Here is a 21,088-nt window from a genome sequence, read left to right as displayed (position 1 = left end):
GGCTATCTAGGCTGATCGGGAAAAAGAAGTTAACATTGATGATTAACTCCTGACGTGCCCAAACAGCCAGCATTTTGTGCGGAATGACGTTCTTTTCGTAATGGAAATTTCCTTGACTTCCCTGGGCATAGAGTATCATCGTACCTGCCACACTATATACGAATGCGAAAATGGCAACTTTGGCAAAGAAAGCTCTCAGTTAATAACTGTAGAAGTGCTCATAAGAACACTAAGCTGAGACGCAGGCTCTGTCCCAGTTAGGACGTAATGCCAAGAAGAAAAATAAGAAGAAGAGAAATAAGAAGAAGAATACTCAAGTGGGCCTCGAGCTTTAGATTAGATGGACCATTAGATGCACCATTAGATGGACTGACTACTCTATAATAGGTTCCAGGTGCCCTGGGTGATGTAGCCAATTAGATATATGTGTGGCATATCTCAATCATTTGTCTACCCTCTGTACCATAAAATATGATACGATGATCGTCGCATTTTTTATGGGCTATACTGCACATCAGCGCTACGTAGCAGGAATATTGGGTATCAAATAGTTCCGATTGATTTCCGTGTACTAACTGTACTAACTGCTGTAGATACGAACTTGCTGGAATATGTCCAAATTCACATGCACATAAGGCTTCTGAACAACTTAACAGAAGATCGCAACATCGGAGGTAATAAAGTTCCCGTGATATTTTATTATAAATATTCAAGTTCATAATTTTGTGAAAGGAATTCTACGCACTACGGTAAACCAAGTACTGTTCACGGTTACATGCTCCCGGAGATAGAGATAACAATATACTATACTACACATGTATAATTATTAGATGTTGATAAGTGGGGATGGTCAGTTTACGTTTAATCTTTATTGCTTGGTTTGTTCAACTCTGCAGAAACCCACATTTTTATACGTGTGAAAATAAATCTTGAGTGTACTGAAAAGTAAACATTTTGATTCAATTGTTTGTTTTCTACCAAACAAATCACGTAGCACTCATCCCTTCCGGGGCCTAATACAAGCCGTTTCACATTGTGATGATTACTTGCTCGATCAGTTTTGTTTGAGTTACCGTTTAGAATGAATCACTTACTGTTTGGTTATGGATGGAAGATGTTTCTAACACCTGCTACTTAAATAAAGTAGGTACACCGTAATGTTAAATCGCACTTCAACACGTGATAACGTATCAAAATTAAATAAATTGAAAACGAACACAACGTCACACTGAACACCGCCTATACGAAAGTGCACCACCGGAAACTTTTGTGCAACGAAACCGGCTCTGTATTCTTCCAGAAGAGCGTTATTAAATTTCACGATTCGCGCGGCCGTCTGCAGGAGACTCAGATTGTGTGTATGATGAATAAAAAGCAATCCACTTCCAATAGTGGACTGCGCACGACTAACGGCCGTTCCTCTGCACGGGAAGAGACGAATCATTATTGAGCTGCATCTTGGACAAATGCATGTGGAAAGTTATTAAAATACAATGCAAAAGTGTAGGTACGCGTAGCCAGTCAGTCACTCGAACGACACCACGGGTCATTAGTATTTACGACAGATGATGATGAATATTGACGACGGAAATCTGATTTTGTGCGTTCGAATGCACTCGTAGATGAAGCTGGGGAGAGTAGAATGTAATGCACTCTGTGCTTCTAACGAGGAAAATATTAAATAATAGAGTGAAGCAAGTGTGACCAATAGCCTGGGACACGGTTATATCAACAATTTAGATTCTCGCTCCAGCAGTCCACTTTTTGGATTGCAATTAGGTCACAAAACAACTGTACAAAATTTCAGCTCGATCGGTGAAACTATATTTTAGCGCCAGCCGTTCAAAGTTTGTATAGGATTTACTATGGGAAACCTTACTTTTGCATAGAAAAACCGCCAGAGGTCGCCCATTGACCTCTATAAAAATTCTGAACAAAAATCTCGATAGGTATTTCTACGATGAACAACATGGCCGAAGACCGCAAAGCAATCCGATGCTTGTGAAAAAAGTTATTAGGCATAGACTTTTCGGAAATGTTGCCCGATTTTGTTATTATTGTTATTCCTTTACGTGTTAATCAACGTCGCCTTGCCAATAGGTTTTCATTGAATAACTTTTTTCACAAGTGTCGGATTGTTTCGCGGTCTTCGGCAATATTCTTCATCATAAAAATACCTATCGAGGTCTGTGTTTAGAATTTTTATAGAGGTCAATGGGCGACCTCTGGCGATTTTTCTTTGTAAAAGTAAGTTTTCCCATAGTAAATCCCATACAAACTTTGAACGGCTGGCGCTAAAATATAGTTTCTCCGATCGAGCTGAAATTTTGTTCAGTTGTTATGGGACCTAATTGCAATCCAAAAAGTGGACTGGAGCGAGAATCTAAATTTTGTCCCACACTAGACCAAACACAAATCATACTACAGTCGAAGCTTGTTATAACGACATCGCAAGGAACCGTCGTAATGGAGAAAAGTCGTTATAGGGAAAGAATATAACATGAAAATATTTTTCAAGGGACCGAAAAATGTCGCTTTAGAGAGCTTTTGTCACTATAAAAGTTGTTATAACGAGCTTCGACTGTAATAAATTTGGTTTTAACAAGTCATATATGAAAACCAATTTGCGACCAATCATTAGTTTTCGACCCATTCCTACGATTTTGCCCTGAACATTGAAATTGAACACCTTGGCATGGAAGGTAAAGTTGTTCTTGGTCAAAAGAACTATAATAAGCATAAATGAAATATGATATACGCATAATCGTAAAACTTTAACAAGCGTCATTTTATTTATTTGTCATTTCGTCTACTTTGTACTCCTGTAGGACAAACATTATTATTTTTCTCCTATGTATTTTGATTTGGGCGGTTTAAAATTTTAAAATGTTTGAGGATCTAATCTCCCATATGTTCCTTACCATCCTTGCCATAAAAATAGAGTTCTGTGCAATTTTCACCTATCTAGGTGGTGATTTAAAGGCGGCCCAAAGACAATTTAGGTTTATATGGAAATTACTATCGAGAAATTTTGAGATATGTTCCAAACACGCTAGTACTATAATGCTTAGCATAGCTTAGACTGACTACACATATCAATGGTTGCTATTCCGTGATTGACCGAAGACAGTGAAAATGCACAAAGAATCAACTTGAAGTTCGGCTGGGATTGGCCAAAATCTTCTTCAATGTGCATAATTCAGTACCTATTATTATACAGGGTCAATAACGGCGCCGGCCACGCCCTTGCAGTCAGGTGGGATTGGGGGAAGGAATGTTAGTGTGTAACCTTTGCTATTTGGAGACCGTGTTTGCCTCTGCATCTCCACAAAGGTTACTGGGAGGGATGTTTATTAATGGGAAGGATCGTTGGGTCACAGGATTCACTTTGATAAGCGATTAGACCATGATAAATAATGATTTGTGAGATATATACATGCTTATATGTAAATATAATATTTTAATTTGATATGAACAATTTCTATGTACAGGAAAATTTTGCCGACACTTGAGGTGACGAACCATTCAAAGTTTGTTGAACAAATATCTAAATATAACATCCCTACAGCTGTCAGGACGAAAGCATGTGTTATTATATTTTACTTATTTGAAAAGAAACAAAAAACTCGATTGGTTGGAACATCATAGAACACTCTTATTCTCATGCCGACACTTACAGTGGCGAACCATCCAAAGTTTGTTGAATAAAGTGAACCTTTCGCAAGTCTACACTTGTAGTGTCGAACCATTCAAAGTTTTTTTTTTAATTACAAAAATAAAGGTAAAAAAGGGTGTTCTGAAAATAAAAAAAAATGTTAAACATAATTAATTCATGAATCAGAGTTTGTGTCGACACTCACAGTGACGAACCATTCATAGTTTGTTGAAAATTCATATTTACGTCCCACCATTGTATCGATTAAATGTGCAGTCATACATATTTTATAGATTAGAAAATAGTAGCATGAAACCAACTCACCAATTGATCCGTTATCCTTGACTGAGCAGCCACAATCCACTTTCAGCTTCACTCGTTTGCTTGGCTATATAAAAGCACTCAGAAAAAAAACTGGCGCACGACCCGAAAAGGAAAAAAAAACTGACGACTGCTCAGGCTTTCTTGACGCACTGCCCAGGAGCAAGCGTCAAGGTCGAAGGATCAAAAAGAACTAACCGATCGCGGCACTTTTCACTTACTCTACAGAACTAATCGATCACGCCACTTTTTCACTTACTAGACCGACGCGCGACATGTTTGAGCAAGCGTCAAGGTCGAAGGATCAAACAGGACTAACCGATCGCGGCACTTTTTCACTTACTCTAACCGAACTTACCGATCACGCCACTTTTTCACTTACTAGACCGACACCCGACATGTTTGATCCTGCCCTCGTCGCTCACCCCCGCAGGAGCAAGCGTCAAGGTCAAAAGATCAAACAGAACTCCCAAACACGCTAGTACTATAATGTAAGTACAAACTTATTATCCCATAGTAAAAACTCATTCTTCAAACCATAATGAAGAAATTTGCTGAAGAGAGATATTGCATATCGTCGTCATCGATCCAGTAGTAGAGTTCAGGTAGGGCAATAGTTCGAGTGGGACAAAAGCTTATTTTTACAATTGCTAGTTAAAAGGGGTTCTAAAGCCCTATCTCAATGTTTGTACCAAACTTGTATCAGAAATAAAAGTTCACTCAATTGAATTGAGTGAATTGATTTTCAGTGTACCCCAGTTGGTTTTTGTCGACGAAGTGATCGTCAAAGCTTATGAAAAGTGTAAAGGTTGGTGAAATTTCAACGTTTTTTGAAAATTAAAGTTTGATTGTGAATTGGCCGTTATTTGAGCAGGAAAAATTGTAGTTGACAAAACAAGCTCTACCGTATCGGTGATCAAAAACAAGATTTCATTATAAACTTTAAGGCCCTATTTACAACAAATGTTATAAATGTCATAGTTTTTCGAACGCTAGTAGTTCTAGTTAGAACCTTCACGCCAAATATTTCAGAAACCGTTTGAGATTTGGATAAATGTGGCAACATGCTGATTTTTGACGTAAAAATTGAAATTATCGATCTAACATCCATCTTGTGAAACCCCATAACATTAAAATTCCATTTTATATTTTATGTAGACCATGTTTATGCTAGACCTACCATAAGGATGGGTTAATGTCATAAATGTTTTTTGCATACATGTTTGGAAACCGTTATCTTAGTGGGGCAAGATTTCGACTAAGTGGGGTAAAAATTCGTGCCACAAATTACAAAAATTGGTGTGGTAAATCGCCTTAATTCTATGTACAGGGTGTCCGCATATTATCCGTACAAACTTTGAAGGTATGCCTCTATGCAAACAAGATAAACAAATTGAGCATTCCTACATAGCTCAATATCTTGACCTATTATGTTCATAAATAATAAGTTTGACACATTTTTGATGTCAACTTTTTGTAAAATCTAGCCAAATGTGATAGGCGGTCTTAGCGACCGCCGTTTTTCGAGCTTTAAGACGGATGAGAAATGACCATCGATCTCAAAGGATTAAAACCTAATAATTTTCAACTTCCAGCCTATCTTGAAGCCAAGATCCAGTAGATAACCTAAAACGATAATTGGAATTTTGGAATCATCTCTTTTAGAATTTAAGGAAAGAAAATCTCTAAAATGTCTAGCGGCCCTCAGGAATAACGTCTCCGATAACTTTAAAGTTGATTATCTTAGTACGAAACAATCACTTTGAAATTATTAGAAATCATATTTATTGTCTTATTGACTTTATATTGTTTTCAATGAGAGATAATCTTCCCCATATTTTGTTGTTCGGATAATTTGCGGACATATTTAAATTTAGCGAAACATTTTTGATCGTGAGAAAAAGCCATACATTTTTTTCGTTTTTTCTTAGCTTTGCGAAACACAGCTATTTTTAGGTAAATTACAATTTGTGAGCAAAATTTAGAGTGTATTTTTTAGATAAAAACCGTGTATGGCTGATAGAAGGTATTCCTGTCAATAAATATCGAAGTTTTGTGTTTTAGTCAGCAAACTTTCGCCCAAAACTAGTCAAACTTGCCTCATCGGTGGACAAAAGTTCGCTAAGGACAATCAAAACTGTTATATACTCGTTCTAGAACCAATCCGCTTTTTTACAAGCGCTTTCTTTAAACTTAATGTCGGAAGTAGTGCGCTGTATAGAGCACCTGATCATCTATACACCGCATTACTTTCGACATTACACATAAAAAAAGTTATATTTACGCGTCACATATTTTTAGTTTCAATCATGTTAAGCCATTTCTAATGTATTATCCAATTATAAATCCACAGCTTTTTTTATCCAACATTTCTAAGGAAATCCTAAATATTGAACGCAAAACGTCTTCTCTCAAAGAATGTTGCAAGCGAAACCGCTCGGTTTACATGATTTTAGGCGGAAAAATAGATCATAAATAATGCACATGGAATGATCAAGCCGCCGATCCATCCATGTGCATTACTTTCAGCAGAATATTCTACGTATAATCGTGAAAACCGAGCATTCTCGTTTGAAACTTCACTTTCAAGAAGCAAGAAAGCATGCAATATTGGAGAATGTTGAATGAAAGCTCGTGAAATGTTGCAGTTTCACTCAAGTTTGCAAGCATTCCTGAATGTAATGAGGAAGTTTACATTATTTATCGTTGAATATACAATGATAATTCGATTCACATGACATGAGCATGAGCATGAGCATGATTGACCGCCCGCAGTTGCTACTCCGTTATTGCAAGAACAGCTGTACTTACACAGGGAACCAACAGACGCTACTCGGGATCAGTAGCATCCTCAAAGTGTAAGTACCGTTTTGATTCATATTACGGACAGCTTCAAATTCCGGACACTCTCGTTTGTATGGGAAACATTTCACACGAAATGTTTCAATTTTCGCCGTCCAAAAGTTCTCATTTTTGAGGCTCGTTTTATTAGGTTTTTTCCATAAATATCATTGCAAATTTATAATGCTCAACTACCTTAGACGTCTCTTAAGTGGTTGAATGCTTTCAATTGATGATTTGACTGTTCCATTAATGATTATCATGAGCTGTCCGTAATTCGAATCAAAGCGTCCGGAATATGAGGCAAAAGTGAGGGAACGTCCGGAATAAGAATCATGAAAAGGCCACACGTTTTGATTAATTTAAAATTATTCAAGTTGCGGACGCGTATTCTTTACCCACCATCCGAAAGTTAAGGGCTTCCGACGCTCGATAACGCTAAAAAATCATACAGAACGATTTATTTTGTATGGTCCAAGCTGGGTTATACTTCACTGAGGCCTTAAGTGTCCGTAATATGAATCAAAACGGTACTGGTGCTCTCATTATAATAAACAATAACGGCGCCGGCTGCGTCCGAATGCAGGTCAATTTGGGGATGGGAGGGAAATGTTGACGTGTTACTTGCTTTATGGAAGCCGAGGAGTCCTCTGCACTTCCACAAGTAAACACTGGAAGTTTGGATATGGGAGAGGGATTCGTTTTGGTAAACGATAAATATATAATTTGAAATAAATGCGCCTAACCGGATTCGCGATATTATTCGATAAACGCATTGAACGCCGATCAAGTGTTCGTCACTCGCCCCATAAGAGCAAGCGACAAGTATCCAAACACTACTAACGCGTTCTGCGACCCGCGACACTATTCCTTCTTGCCACGTGAGCGGCGTGCAACACGATTGATCCTGCCCTCATCACTCGCCCCCGTAGGAGCAAGCGTCAAGGTCGAAGGATCAAACAGAACTGACGGACCGATTCACTTTTCACTTTTTTCCGACCGACGCGCGACATGTTCGATCCTGCCCTCATCACTCGCCCTCGTAGGAGCAAGCGTCAAGGTCGAAGGATCAAACAGAACTCTCAATGATAATTCGATTCACATGACAATCATAAAAGTTTATGTGCAATGTAAATTTAAGTTTTTTTTTGCTGTGTAGGTATGACATATGGTAAAACCGGAAGGCGATATTTGGTTTAGTGCTGGAACGATTATTATTAAAATAGGTAAATATTTTTACACAAGAATCAATATCAGATGCATTCAATTGAATTTCAATTCAATGAATTTCTATTGATGGATGTGAGAAAGAATCATTCAGTACTAAAAAAATCAGAAAAATCATTTTCTCGCATTATTCAGCACGCTTATCGTTTTTGTTGGATTGTTTTTTTTTAACAAAACTTAATCTTGTCTTAAAGTAAACTTTTTAGCGTGTCATTTTCAAACAAAACTAAACTAGTGAAGGTCACTATCATCGCAGAAATCAATTAAGCTCCATAGACGAGTCAATTTTGTCTTATCAGTTTATTTTAAATTATCGAGAATTCCATATAAAAAGGCTCAACACGCGTTTCAACGTAGTCAGGTTACTAAACCCTCGAGTAAATGTCTTTAGATATGTAAGCGTGACATGTGACCTGTATGATGTTTTAATAATAAGCTTCACACTCAAACAAGGTCAATAAAATATGTCCACTTGAGGGTATCTGAAATTATAGCGGAATGCATTCACCATTATTTTACAATTTCTGAAATATTGTTTTGTAATGATTCACTACGCAACTCAAAACAGTTGCATAATGAGAAAGCGGTGCGTAATGAATCATTACAGCACTGGTTTCAGTTGCGTAATGTCTATTGCTGCATTGCATACTTCAGTGCAGGAAAGTAGGCCGTTTCAAGAAAGATTGGCAACGATGAGAAATTGCAAAAATACTATGGTAAATCGAAGACGCTCTATTGCTCTGGGATCGACACGAATCAACTTGTTTATCTGCAAAACCAATAAATTTCTAGTTGTATTTTTTTGTGTTTTATCAACTGATGATACATGAAGTGTGTACCTTTATAAACCATGCTATAATTGTTTTTTATGAGTGTAACGATTTTCGCACCAAGTTGCCTGCCACGGGGCGATATAAACAAGTTGAACGATTCTCAGCTGTTATTTAAAGCCCGGAATCAATCGTTTATTTATTCAATTGATCCCTCCGCATCAATCCGCTGCGCTTGCTTCAAGGGAGAGAAAAACTAAACGCACTTCAGTAGGTATTTGAAAATGGCTTGAAATATGCCGAGTCGGGTAACACTACACAATCTACACAATGTGCAATAGTATGGGGCCCACATAGCCGTAGCGGTAAACGCGCAGCTATTCAGCATGACCATGCTGAGGGTCGTGGGTTCGAATCCCGCTGATCGAGGATCTTTTCGGGTTGGAAATTTTCTCGATTCCCAGGGCATAGAGTATCTTCGTACCTGCCACATGATTATACACATGCAAAAATGGTCAATCGGCAAAGAAAGCTCTCAGTTAATAACTGTGGAAGTGCTCATAAGAACACTAATCTGAGAAGCAGGCTTTGTCCCAGTTGGGACGTAACGCCAGAAAGAAGAAGAAGCAATAGTATGTATGATTTATTGCACTACTAAACTGAGAGAGGTCCATTTTTTGTAAAGAAAATATACAATTCCAAGCCAAGCACCTATTTGATAACATAAGAAGTACGACTGGGATTACAAATGGGCCTTGTTTCGTTTTCTACGAACGTGTGCGGCTACAAAACAAACTGAAAGAGTTTTAATATGCTTAGGAATTTTGGCAGAATACATGTTTCAATGAATTGAGACTCATCTAAGTTACGGAATTTATGCAACGATTCTCCGTAGTGAGTGAAGAACTCGTCATTTTGTGTTTAAGTTCCTATTGATAAAGTTAATAAAGATTTTCTCAAGAATTACAAAAAGAAAATAGTACCGTGTTCGATATGAATTGTTTCATTCTCAAGTGGCGCAAGCTATTTTTGATGGAATTACGGTACCTACCTCTAGGTAAAGATGGATCAAAGACAAATCTCGAACTTTCAAGACCACAAATCTGGAGAACTAGACAATTATTTGTCTCTTTAATTAATGTTCTAATCCTCTGAGCAGAATCTCAATGGAGAAACTTAAAAGTAGATGGAGTACCGTATACCTTTTAATTCCGCTCCTAAATGCTTATCTTTGACAGATACACGTATTTCGACTACCACTTGCAGTCTTCCAGTGGATACGAGTAACTGACACTGAAGAAGACTGCAAGTGGGCTTCGTAGCCGTGCGGTTAGTGTCACCAGGCATTTAGCCGCATCGTGTTAAGCAGTGTGGGTTCGATTCCCGCTGCAGGCCGGAAAACTTTTCGTGAGGAATGTTTTCCAACTGTGCCACTGGGCGTTTCATGCTAGTCCGTTGTCTAGTGTGGTGCTTCCTTCAAAGGACTAAAGTCCACTGGAAGCATTAACGTGTCGGTGTCTAAGTGGTAGTCGAAATACGCGTATCTGTCAAAGATAAGTATTTAGGAGCGGAATTAAAAGGTATACGGTACTCCAATTATTTGTGTTAACAAATGAACTGATAGATCACTCGCGGACCAATCGATCAAATTTTCAGTTTGAGCAGTTGTCTAAGTTCACTAGATTTGTGCCCATCAAAATTAGAGGTTTGGTTTTGATGCATTATATTCTCATACTATTGAAAGACAGCTATTCCTCATAATATAGCAGGGTAATGGGTGCTGCGTAAATGGAGACCCTAGAGTAATTCTCGTTGAACATCAGCATCGTTAGAAATCATTTTTTTGTAACTTTTCTATTATAGGTAGATTATGCTGAAACAGATAAGTGTTTCGATTAACTCAAATTTTCACGCAAACTGTTTAGCTTGCTGGCATACGATGCGTCCATCCTCGTAGGCCAACAAGCAAAATAGTTTGCTTGAAACCCCATTTTATGATAAATCTTAGATACTTCGTTACGTCGTCTATATAATATTTCTTTTGAAACACACAGAAACTCATTGACACAATGTATAGCAAAAATATAGCTATCATTTAGAGCTTAAAAAATTTGGAGGCCACTCTAAATTTTTGCAGAGAACCAGTTCATTTTTCACAGTTAGCGCATCGCTCTTCTCAATTCTGAGATCATTAAAAGATAGCTGAGAAAAAATTGAGTAAGAGCAGCATCAAAATCTAGCTATGGTTTTTGGTCTCATTGATCGCACTGGATATATCGGTCAAAATCTAAAACCTTCTGTGTCGTAAGGTTATCCTCTCAGCAGTAGCGAAATTGATACTGGTCTCCATATATGCGGTTCTGTCCTACAAGGAAATTTTCGAAGCCGTCTCTCATGGAAACAGCTTAGATGAAGTACTACGTACGGGAAATAGCTGTATAAATCAACATATTCTACAGTGAGCTAAGTGACCTACACTTATTCCAGTTTCATACAGCCCTGTCGTCGTAAAATTTGAGCTTCTTAGTCGTCCCTTTATGAGGAGGGCGTTCCTATAGCCCAGAGGGCGCTTCTATTCCCAGGCGTTAATGATATCTTCTCATAAGAAATATCACAAATATTCTAATATATAGGGATCAACTGTGATGGAGGTTATGCTGCTATGGGTTTTTGAATTTCAGTCTATATAGATCATAAACAGAAATCCGAATACTCTTAGCCACATTTTAATATATAAGAATTACAAATATCACAAATATTTTAATATACATTCCTAACGAACGAAAACCAATATGCACGTATTTAGTATGTGTTCCATTTCTATTGAAATATGGAACGAAGAGATCAAGTACATGGGCTTAAACATTATATAGTTGAAAAATTTGCTGATGTAAAAAGTGAATGTTATTTTGTCCCAGTATCAATTGAATTTACCTTAACAATACCTACTGTATATGCTATGTGACTATTTCCTATAGTCTTACAACTAATAATATTACGATGTGCCCTTGAAATAGAAATCTCAATCCATGAAATGAACTCAGTCTCGTAGAACTTATCACTCAGTGTAAAAGGAATCACCTAGTGCCAATCTAAAAACCACATAGAGCCGTTTTTGAGTCTCCCTCATATTAAAAAAATCCTCATGTTCAATATTTCGCTTTTAAAACAATATACGGTTATTGCATTCCGCTTTTTAAACAAAATTGTGAAAAATTTAAGCAAATTGATTAAACAGTTTTCGAGTAACGACAATTTATGTTTCTGGTACTTAATACTGCCGGTATAAAGCTTAGCTTAGCTTAGCTTAGACTGACTACACATATCAATGGTTGCTATTCCGTGATTGACCGAAGTCAGTGAAAATGCACAAAGAATCAACTAGAAGTTTGGCTGGGATTGGCCATAATCTTCTTCAATGTGCATAATTCAGTGCCTCTATTTATACAGGGTCAATAACGGCGCCGGCCACGTCCTTGCAGTCAGGTGGGATTGGGGGAAGGTCAGGTATCAGAAGGCCGGCTCCAAAGGCACGTTCCCCACCAGTTGGGTGGGGCCGTGTTTGCCTCTGCATCTCCACAAAGGTTACTGGGAGGGATGTTTGTTAATGGGAAGGATCGTTGGGTCACAGGATTCACTTTGATAAGCGATTAGACCATGATAAATAATGATTTGTGAGATATATACATGCTTATTTGTAAATATAAAATTTTCATTTGATATGAACAATTTCTATGTAGTGGAAAATTATGCCGACACTTGAGGTGACGAACCATTCAAAGTTTGTTGAACAAATACCTAAATGTAACATTCCTACAGCTGTCAGGACGAAAGCATGTGTTATTATATTTTACTTATTTGAAAAGAAACAAAAAACTTGATTGGTTGGAACATCATAGAACACTCTTATTCTTATGCGAACCATCCAAAGTTTGTTGAATAAAGTGAACTTTTCGCAAGTCTACACTTGTAGTGTCGAACCATTCAAAGTTTTTTTTTTAATTACAAAAATAAAGTTAAAAGGGGTGTTCCGAAAAAAAAAATGTGAAACATAAATAATTCATGAATCAGAGTTTGTGTCGACACTCACAGTGACGAACAATTCATAGTTTGTTGAAAATTCATATTTACGTCCCACAATTGTAACGATTAAATGTGCAGTCATACATATTTTATAGATTAGAAATAGTAGCATGAAACGAGCTCACCAATTGATCCTTTATTCTTCACTGTGCAGCCACAATCCACTCTCAGCCTCACTCGTTTGCTCGGCTATATAAAAGCACTCAGAAAAAAAAGGCGCGCGACCCGAAAAGGAAAAAAAAACTTTGCTTTCTTGACGCACTGCCCAGCAGCAAGCGTCAAGGTCAAAGGATCAAAAAGAACTAACCGATCACGCCACTTTTTCACTTACTAGACCGACGTGCGACATGTTTAATCCTGCCTTCGTCGCTGGCCCCCGTAGGAGCAAGCGTCAAGGTCGAAAGATCAGACAGAACTAACCGATCGTGCCTCTTTTCATTTACTCTAACTGATCACGCCACTTTTTCACTTACTAGACCGACGCGCGACATGTTTGATCCTGCCTCCGTCGCTCGCCCCCGTAGGAGCAAGTGTCAAGGTCGAAAGATCAAACAGAACTCTTAATACTGCCGGTATAAAGCTCTTCAAAAGTCAAAAGCATAATTTTGACAATACAACTGAATTGTATGATTGTTTTATTAATTGATATTACATTTCTTTTTGTTTGATAAATTGACTAAGAACAAAATGGCATTGTACAAACTATGATGTTTTCATTTAATAAGAAAATCGTTCATTCGGTAAATATTATTGTACAGTTTTTTCTATACTTTTTGATGCTGATCTCAGAATTCAAAACGAAGCGCTAACGGTGAATCACGTTTTTCTGATGAAATTCAAGACGGGACCAAATTCAAAATGGTCGTCAAAATTATTTTAAATTAGACTACAGCTTTCCTCCATGCGATGCCCCTAAGATTGTTTGTGTTTCAGGGAATATATGAGAAGAAATACAGAGTTTATCAATAACTGAGCTTTTTGCCAACTGTCAAGCTATGGTACATCAATTTGAGCCAACTGAAATGCTTCTCCTCTAGTTTTATAAAATTCAAGCAAAATACGACGCAAATTGTATTTCTAATTATATATGCCGATGGTAATCGCGTTTCAGCGATTATTACTCAATCATTACTCGGAACATTTCATAACGAAATATTATGCGTATTCTTAGTCATGTCCGATCAGAAAAAAAATGTAGATTTGACTAGAATGTGAAGAAAAGTTTTAAAGTTAAACATAAATAAATTAATACCTAAGATTCGTAGTTTCGAATGTTTGATTATGTTTGTACGTAGAGTAATATATGAAGCATACTTAGAGAAATATATGATATTTTTTTCTTTTAAAAAAATGAATCAAACAATTTTATTAAGATTTTCTTGAGCTTTCCAAAAGCAGAACATTTAAAACGTTTGAACTATTATTTTACATAAATAAGAGGTGTTCGGTTTTCAGCCAAATATATGGCTTAAATTACAAATAAAATATCGCTGTTGAGGTGATAACAATATGGAAAGAAGTCAACAATTTCTCTGGATTTCAATGTATTTCGCAATGGTTTTATCTTTTGTAGTTTAACGTTAGATATATTAGTGAATCTTGGAATTTCCAAGTATTAATTACAGATGGTTTTCAAACTTATTTCATCAAATTTAAAAACACAAAAATGCTGCTCATGATGGTGGTTATGAATTTATCACTATCACATGAAAATTATTGGTCAACATAAGAACATATAAGTTGAAGTTTTTTTCAGCTTTGAACTATACCATATTTCATCAAACTTCGAGGGTGGTCTTGGGCTTCTTAATGATCACGTGCTTTTATCGAAGGATCTCTCGAGATAATTTAACCAACAATTTCTTTAACAATTCGGAATATTAGGGATCAAGAGCATACAGCCCTGTAGGCAAATGCTGTTATATAGTAATATCCATCAAATTAAGGAATTGTGCTACTTTGCCCTAAATATTGATTTCTCAAATGTCGCTTCCTCGAACGCCAGGCCCTTGAATGTCTGTTCTCACATCCTCATCCCGTTTCACCACTTCCCACATTTCAGGGTAGTGAACGGACCAGTCATCTGGTACGCACCCTAACAATGAGAACTATTCTTGCACCTTCATGAACTGCATCACTTCTCGAAAAGACAAATCATTCGGAAAATGACATTCGAGGAAAAGGGTTAGGGAAACGACATTAAAGGAAAAGTAGCACAATCGTTTGATAAATAGTAAAGACAAAATATAGATATTATGAACAACATATAAAACGGAAAGAACCAAATACTACTCTTCACTCGATAAACATTAATTAAGGTCATAAAGAGGAGTGAGAAATTTCGCATAAAGACCTTTCGCATTAGGACGATTCGCATAAGGACGTTAGACATAATGAGAATCATATGCCTTCTTCACAATGCTACCTTTTCTTGTATGGAACTACATTATGTGAAACGTCCATTATGCCAAACGTCCGTATGCGAAATATCCTTATGCGAAACGTCTTTATGCGAAATGGGTCACCCCCATCATAAAGCAATCAAAATTTAATTGGTTTCCTACAGGGCGTTAAGTTGCAGCTTATCCACGTGAAACAACGTATAATCACTTCAGGACGTTGATACAGATTAAAAAAATTGATTATTTTTTACAGTGCGTTACGATTCAATTCATTAATGTGGACTAAGGTTAAATTACTGCAGGATATTGGTAGAGCCAGGAATGTTATACAGGGCGTTGAAATGTACCTGATCTTTATAGGATAAGTCAGTCACTCCAGTCAAATAACTCCAGGGCGTTGATGCTGCTAAGAAATTTTAATTGATTTTCAACAGGTTGTAAATATGCTCCCGATCTTGTAAAGATCAATATGAAAGAAGGCCAAATTACTCCAAGGCGTTGCTAAATCTTGGATTTTTTTTTTCTCATGTCCTAAAGGGTGTTGAGATGTACCTGATCTACATAGAATGAGGTCTAATTACTCCAGGGCGTTGATACAGCTATGCATTTTCAATGGAAACAGAGCGTTAAGTTGCACAAGGTAAAAACAAGGTCAAAAGACAAGGAAAATACAGCGAGGATTCGCTCGTTGGGGGTCCGTACATGGAATGACTCGATGGTTGGATGTTCGCTGGTTGAAAAAAAAAATCCAACAAAAAAGCACTTGAATGTCAAGAGAAGATGTCAAACTGACTTTGACGTCTGAGTACCGTCGCATTGAAGTCTCCATATATAGAACAAATGTGTATGTATATGTGCATTTCGTGACGATTTGCTCTCCAGATACGTTAGTCTGGAGCATTTTCATCAGCTGTCAGTCATTCCAACTAACGGGTCGGATTCGCTAGATGGAAGGCAGTTATGTTCCAACCATCGAATCCCCGCTGTAGATATCGAACAGGGCGTTAACATAAAGTTGATTTACATGACACGAGTCCAAATTACCCCAGGACGATGATACAGCATGGAATTTTAAAGTGATGTCCTAAAGGGCGTTAATATGCACCTTATCTGAGATCTATGTGAGACAATTTCAAATTACTACAGGGCATCAATACAGATTGGAATTTTCAATCGATACAGGGCATTGAGGTGCACCTGATCTACGTAAGACAAGGTCAAATTAGTGAAGGGCGTTTATACATCTTGAAATTTGTCCCACAGGGCGTTAAAATGCAACTTATTTACATGGAACAAGGTCAAATCACTCCAGGGCGTTTTTAAATCATGGAATATTTGATTGATGTCCTACAAGGCGTAAAGATGCACTTGGTCTACGCAAAATGAGGTCACATTACTCCAGGGCGCTGGTAAAGCTTAAATTTTCAATTGTTGTCCTACAGGGCATGGGATATGGGATTAAGGTTGGGATTTAGGTCAAATTACTAAAGGCGTTGATAAAGCATCTATTGATGTCATACAGGGTGTCAAGATGCACTTGATTTACATGGGATGAAGTCAAATTAATCCAGGGCGTTTATGCAGCTTGAAATTTTCAAATAATGTCCTACAGAGTCGTAAGATGCAGCAGATCTATATAAGACAATTTCAAATTACTATAGGGCGTTAGTACATATTGGAGTTTTCAATCGATGCAGGGCATTGAGGTGCACCTGATCTACGTAAGACAAGCCCAAATTAGTCAAAGGCATTTATACATCTTGGCATTTGTCCATCAGAGCGTTAAGATGCAACTGATTCACATGGCATAAGTCCAAATTACTCCAGGGCGTTGATAATGCTTGGAACATTCAAGTAATGTGGGGCGTAAAGATGCACTTGGTCTACATAAGGTGAGGTCAAGTTAATCCAAGGCGTTGTTAAAGCTTGAATTGTTAATTGATGCCATACAGGGCGTTAGGATGCTACGGATCTATATGGGACAAATTACTCCAGGGCGTTGATACTGCTTTGAGTTTTCGATTTTGATCTATGTGGAATAAGGTCAAAGTACTCTAGGGCGTTGATAAAGCCTGGAATTTTCAATCGATGTGGTGAAATTACTTTAGGGCGTTGAAACAGCTCGTAAATTTCGATTGATTTTCTACAGGGCGGTAATATTCCCTTGTTATATATGAAATTATATGCAAATAGGTTTAAAGTACTGCAGGGCGTTGGTAGGTACAGGTTGGAAATTTTTATTGATATATGTGGGGCGTTAGATTGTTGTTGATTTCGCACATTATTTTTTATGTTTTCGGGTGAAAAAAATCTAGAAAAAATCTGAGCAAAGCTTCTTAGTCGTCGACTAAGCGCGACTAAGCAGGACGACAGGGCTGGTTTCATATGATGGGTACGCACAGTTACGAAGGTGACTAGCGGCAGATGTCAAGGTCATAGTAGAGACTATGTCACTACCGCAATTCATTATGCTACTCTTATCAGCTTTACTATGCAACTAATCAGTTCTAGTCAACTATTCACAGTTGCTTTGAAGACATAATTTATACCGACGGCTTTTGTCTAGTCAGGAAGTCAAGTAACGAATGTCTTATCATTTTGCTTGTTGGCCCAAGAGTAATGTGTTTACAGATGATACAGAGACAGATGATTTATTATGAGCTTACATTTCAACGGCAAAGATTGTAATACTTTTGCCTGAAAATAGTGACACGATTGCCCTTATATTTTAGTACTGATGAGGGATGCTGTTATGTTTGTGGGAAGAACAAACAGCATTTCGACAGCTCTCTAATTTCTGACTCACCACTAAAGCTTAGTGGAATACAAATTATTTTTTTTTTGCATAATCAGAGCTCGTAATAGGAACGATAAAGTAATGAATTGCAATATGGTAAAGGAATTTGGTAAAAGATCAAGAAATAATTACAATTTTTCAGATTTTATCGAGTCCAAATAAGAATATACGCTAAAAATATCCATTACGTGCATGTATTTTTTATAACTTACTGGAATATTTTTATCATGTTTGTAAATATATGATTAACTTCCCAACTGCAAGTAAAAACTGAAGGAGTGCACCTAGGAACGTTGTTGTATGCGACTACACCTAATTATTTTTCGTTGCGTACCATCACCTCACTGTTATGGATCAATTAGTGTCGAATAAATGAAAAAAATCTAGAAAACATGCAATTTCAAAATCAAAACATGAGTCGTATCATTTCAAAATGGGGGTTAAAAACAATTTTGTGTGTAGTTTTACACATTTAAATTTAAAAATTGTATAAACAACAATTGTAAAAATTGTTGCTGAACACACTATTCTGGATAATTTTTCACATTATGAATTAAATTGTGATACATAATGGATTAGTGTGCAAAATTAAAAATTTCCATTCAATACATTTACATTGCAGTGCTCTGCACGGATAAAAATCTGATCCCCACACCATGTAATGAAATTCATAAATTGGTTAGGTCATGATATCAGGATCACAAATCATGGTTCCTGGAGTCATAATCATGATTCCTCATAAGCGTAACATCCAGTGTGAAAACACTAAGCGGCGCACTTTGCTTCATCTCATTCGTATCGATCACTCTCAATTCGAGATGACAAAGTGGTTGAGTGGTAGAGTACGTGGCTTACAATCGGAAGGTTCTTGGCTCGAATCTCAATGTATGCTATTTTAACTTTTTTTTTATTTTGTCGATCATAAACGGATGCGCGACTCAGCATTTTTGGCATTTGAATCATGATTCCGAGCAATCAGCTACAAAAACCTTACGTGTGTGTTGCGTTACGGCAATCTGACTCATGATATCATGAGTCCAAATCATGGTGTATTTTTATAAGACGAAAACACGCTGGAATCATGATATCATGAGTCATTATCTTGTTTTTGGATTCTGATTTCTACCCGTGTGGCGAAAGTAACACATCGCAACAAAAATGACATTTTTGCGTGTCTCGAGAATCATTGTGTCTCCAGTAAATTTAGGGTTGAATACTTTGAATGGTTTGACAGTGCAGCCTTGCAAAAGGTTTTTTTATTGGCATTATTTTCTTCTACATGCAATTGAAAATATTAAATTTAAAGGCATATTTATACATCACAAATAATTATTTATCATGGTTTAATCGCTTATCAAAGTAAATCTTGCGACCCAACGATCCTCCCCATTAACAAACGTCACTCCCAGTAGCCTTTGTGGAGATGCAGAGGTAAACACGGACTCGAAATAGAAAAGGTTACACACTACCATTGCTACCCCAAATCCCACCTGACTACAAGGACGTGGCCGGCGCCGTTATTAACTCTGTATAAATAGAGGTACAGACATGATGCCCCGACATACCGTGATCATGAAAAAAAATTGTCCATCAAATCTGAACACAGGGCTCGATTTCTGAGGTCATTCTGCACCTCTGGGCCAATTTAAAAAAATCTTGAGAAATCTTAATTTGAAGTTTTTGACTTAAAAATATGGATTATATATTAAAATTTTGCAATAGCACTGAAAAAAACTACAAAAACGCTCATAAAGTTGTATTAAACTGTAATCGTTGTTATAATAAGAAATATTTACAACTGACTTGACTTTCCAGAGTGGCTTAAGTATGTATTTACATGGCGTAAACCCGTAAGCTTAGTTTAATACAGTGGTTCTCAACCTTTTTGCAGCTGCGACCCCCTTTGAAGTTCTACAAACATCCCGCGGACCCCTAAAATGGATGGTCTCGAAATGAATGTTTATGGAAGCCTTCCAAAGATCTCATTATGAACTAGCAGATACCCTTGGCAGGTATGTATGTATGTATGTAAGGGTAACCACTCATTGTTGCATGGCACAGCCGTTAGACAGTAGACTGTCCGTTTTATATGATGTTATCCAGTTGATTGTTTCAGTTCTTTGTTATTATTTAAGGTTTACCTAAGGCATTCCCAAAATTATAACCCAGATACTGGTCACCGATCTACCGTTCATTTCATCATATTAAGGGATGTCTCAATGAGTGGGGTTTAAGGACCATCCCTCTATCTACAATATGTTAGTGATAAGGAGTTGGCAATTCCACTCTCCTCATCCATATTGCTTCAATTGGGTATCCTGTATGATATATAATATATTATAGTTACGATTGGTGCTATTGATAATGTATTGTAATTAATTCACTTACTATTAGATTAAACCTTCCCAGTATAACTTATACTTGTTTGACTTTTCTTTTACATATTTGAAACATTGATTTGTACTTACAATACCTTTATTCTGACAATGCACAATTAGGTGTTCTTCTCCCCTCTCTTCTTCAACTCCAGTCGTTCTGAGTCAAATCATTTCTCGTTCCTCCTTTTCCATTTCCAATGTTTGTATTTCGAATTTTGGTCCCCATCTGAAGACTCCCCATCGGAAATTTCGCTCTCCTCGTTTTTATAAATTTCATCTAGTTTCTTTTTAATCTTTTCTCTGTCTTTTGATAGCTCCTCCCAACTGCTTCTATTCATATTCTGATACCTTTCAAAGTCCTGATCTAATGATTTTAGCCATGTTAAGGATGGTCTGCCTTCTTTCTTTTTGTCAAATTTCAACTTATATGCTAACTTCAGTGGATGGTTTCTTTCTCTACGTCTTATATGACCAAAATAGCTTATTCTTCCTACTCTAATTCTTCTGTTAATGGTTTTTCCATCTAATAATTTTCTAGCATTGAATTTTAAGTCTTTTGGTTTCTTACAATATTGATAAATATTCCTGAGTATAAGTTTTTCATAATTACCTAT

The 21,088-nt window shown here is 37.0% G+C and overlaps 1 protein-coding gene across 1 annotated transcript in view; it reads right to left on the bottom strand.

The window, feature by feature from the left end:
- Positions 1–1,550, bottom strand: part of LOC5575317 (SPRY domain-containing SOCS box protein 3) — a 30,726-nt gene extending 29,176 nt beyond the window's left edge. The window contains exon 1 of the mRNA XM_021852418.1: positions 1,095–1,550. The gene's annotated coding sequence lies outside the window, so the exon portion shown is untranslated. The remainder of the gene's footprint in view (positions 1–1,094) is intronic.
- Positions 1,551–21,088: the final 19,538 nt, after the last annotated feature.

The sequence above is a fragment of the Aedes aegypti genome, chromosome 3, assembly GCF_002204515.2.
Source record: "Aedes aegypti strain LVP_AGWG chromosome 3, AaegL5.0 Primary Assembly, whole genome shotgun sequence".
In the NCBI taxonomy this organism is placed as follows: domain Eukaryota; kingdom Metazoa; phylum Arthropoda; class Insecta; order Diptera; family Culicidae; genus Aedes; species Aedes aegypti.
Note: the sequence above shows the minus strand (reverse complement) of the source record. Positions and strands in the feature narration are given on the sequence as shown.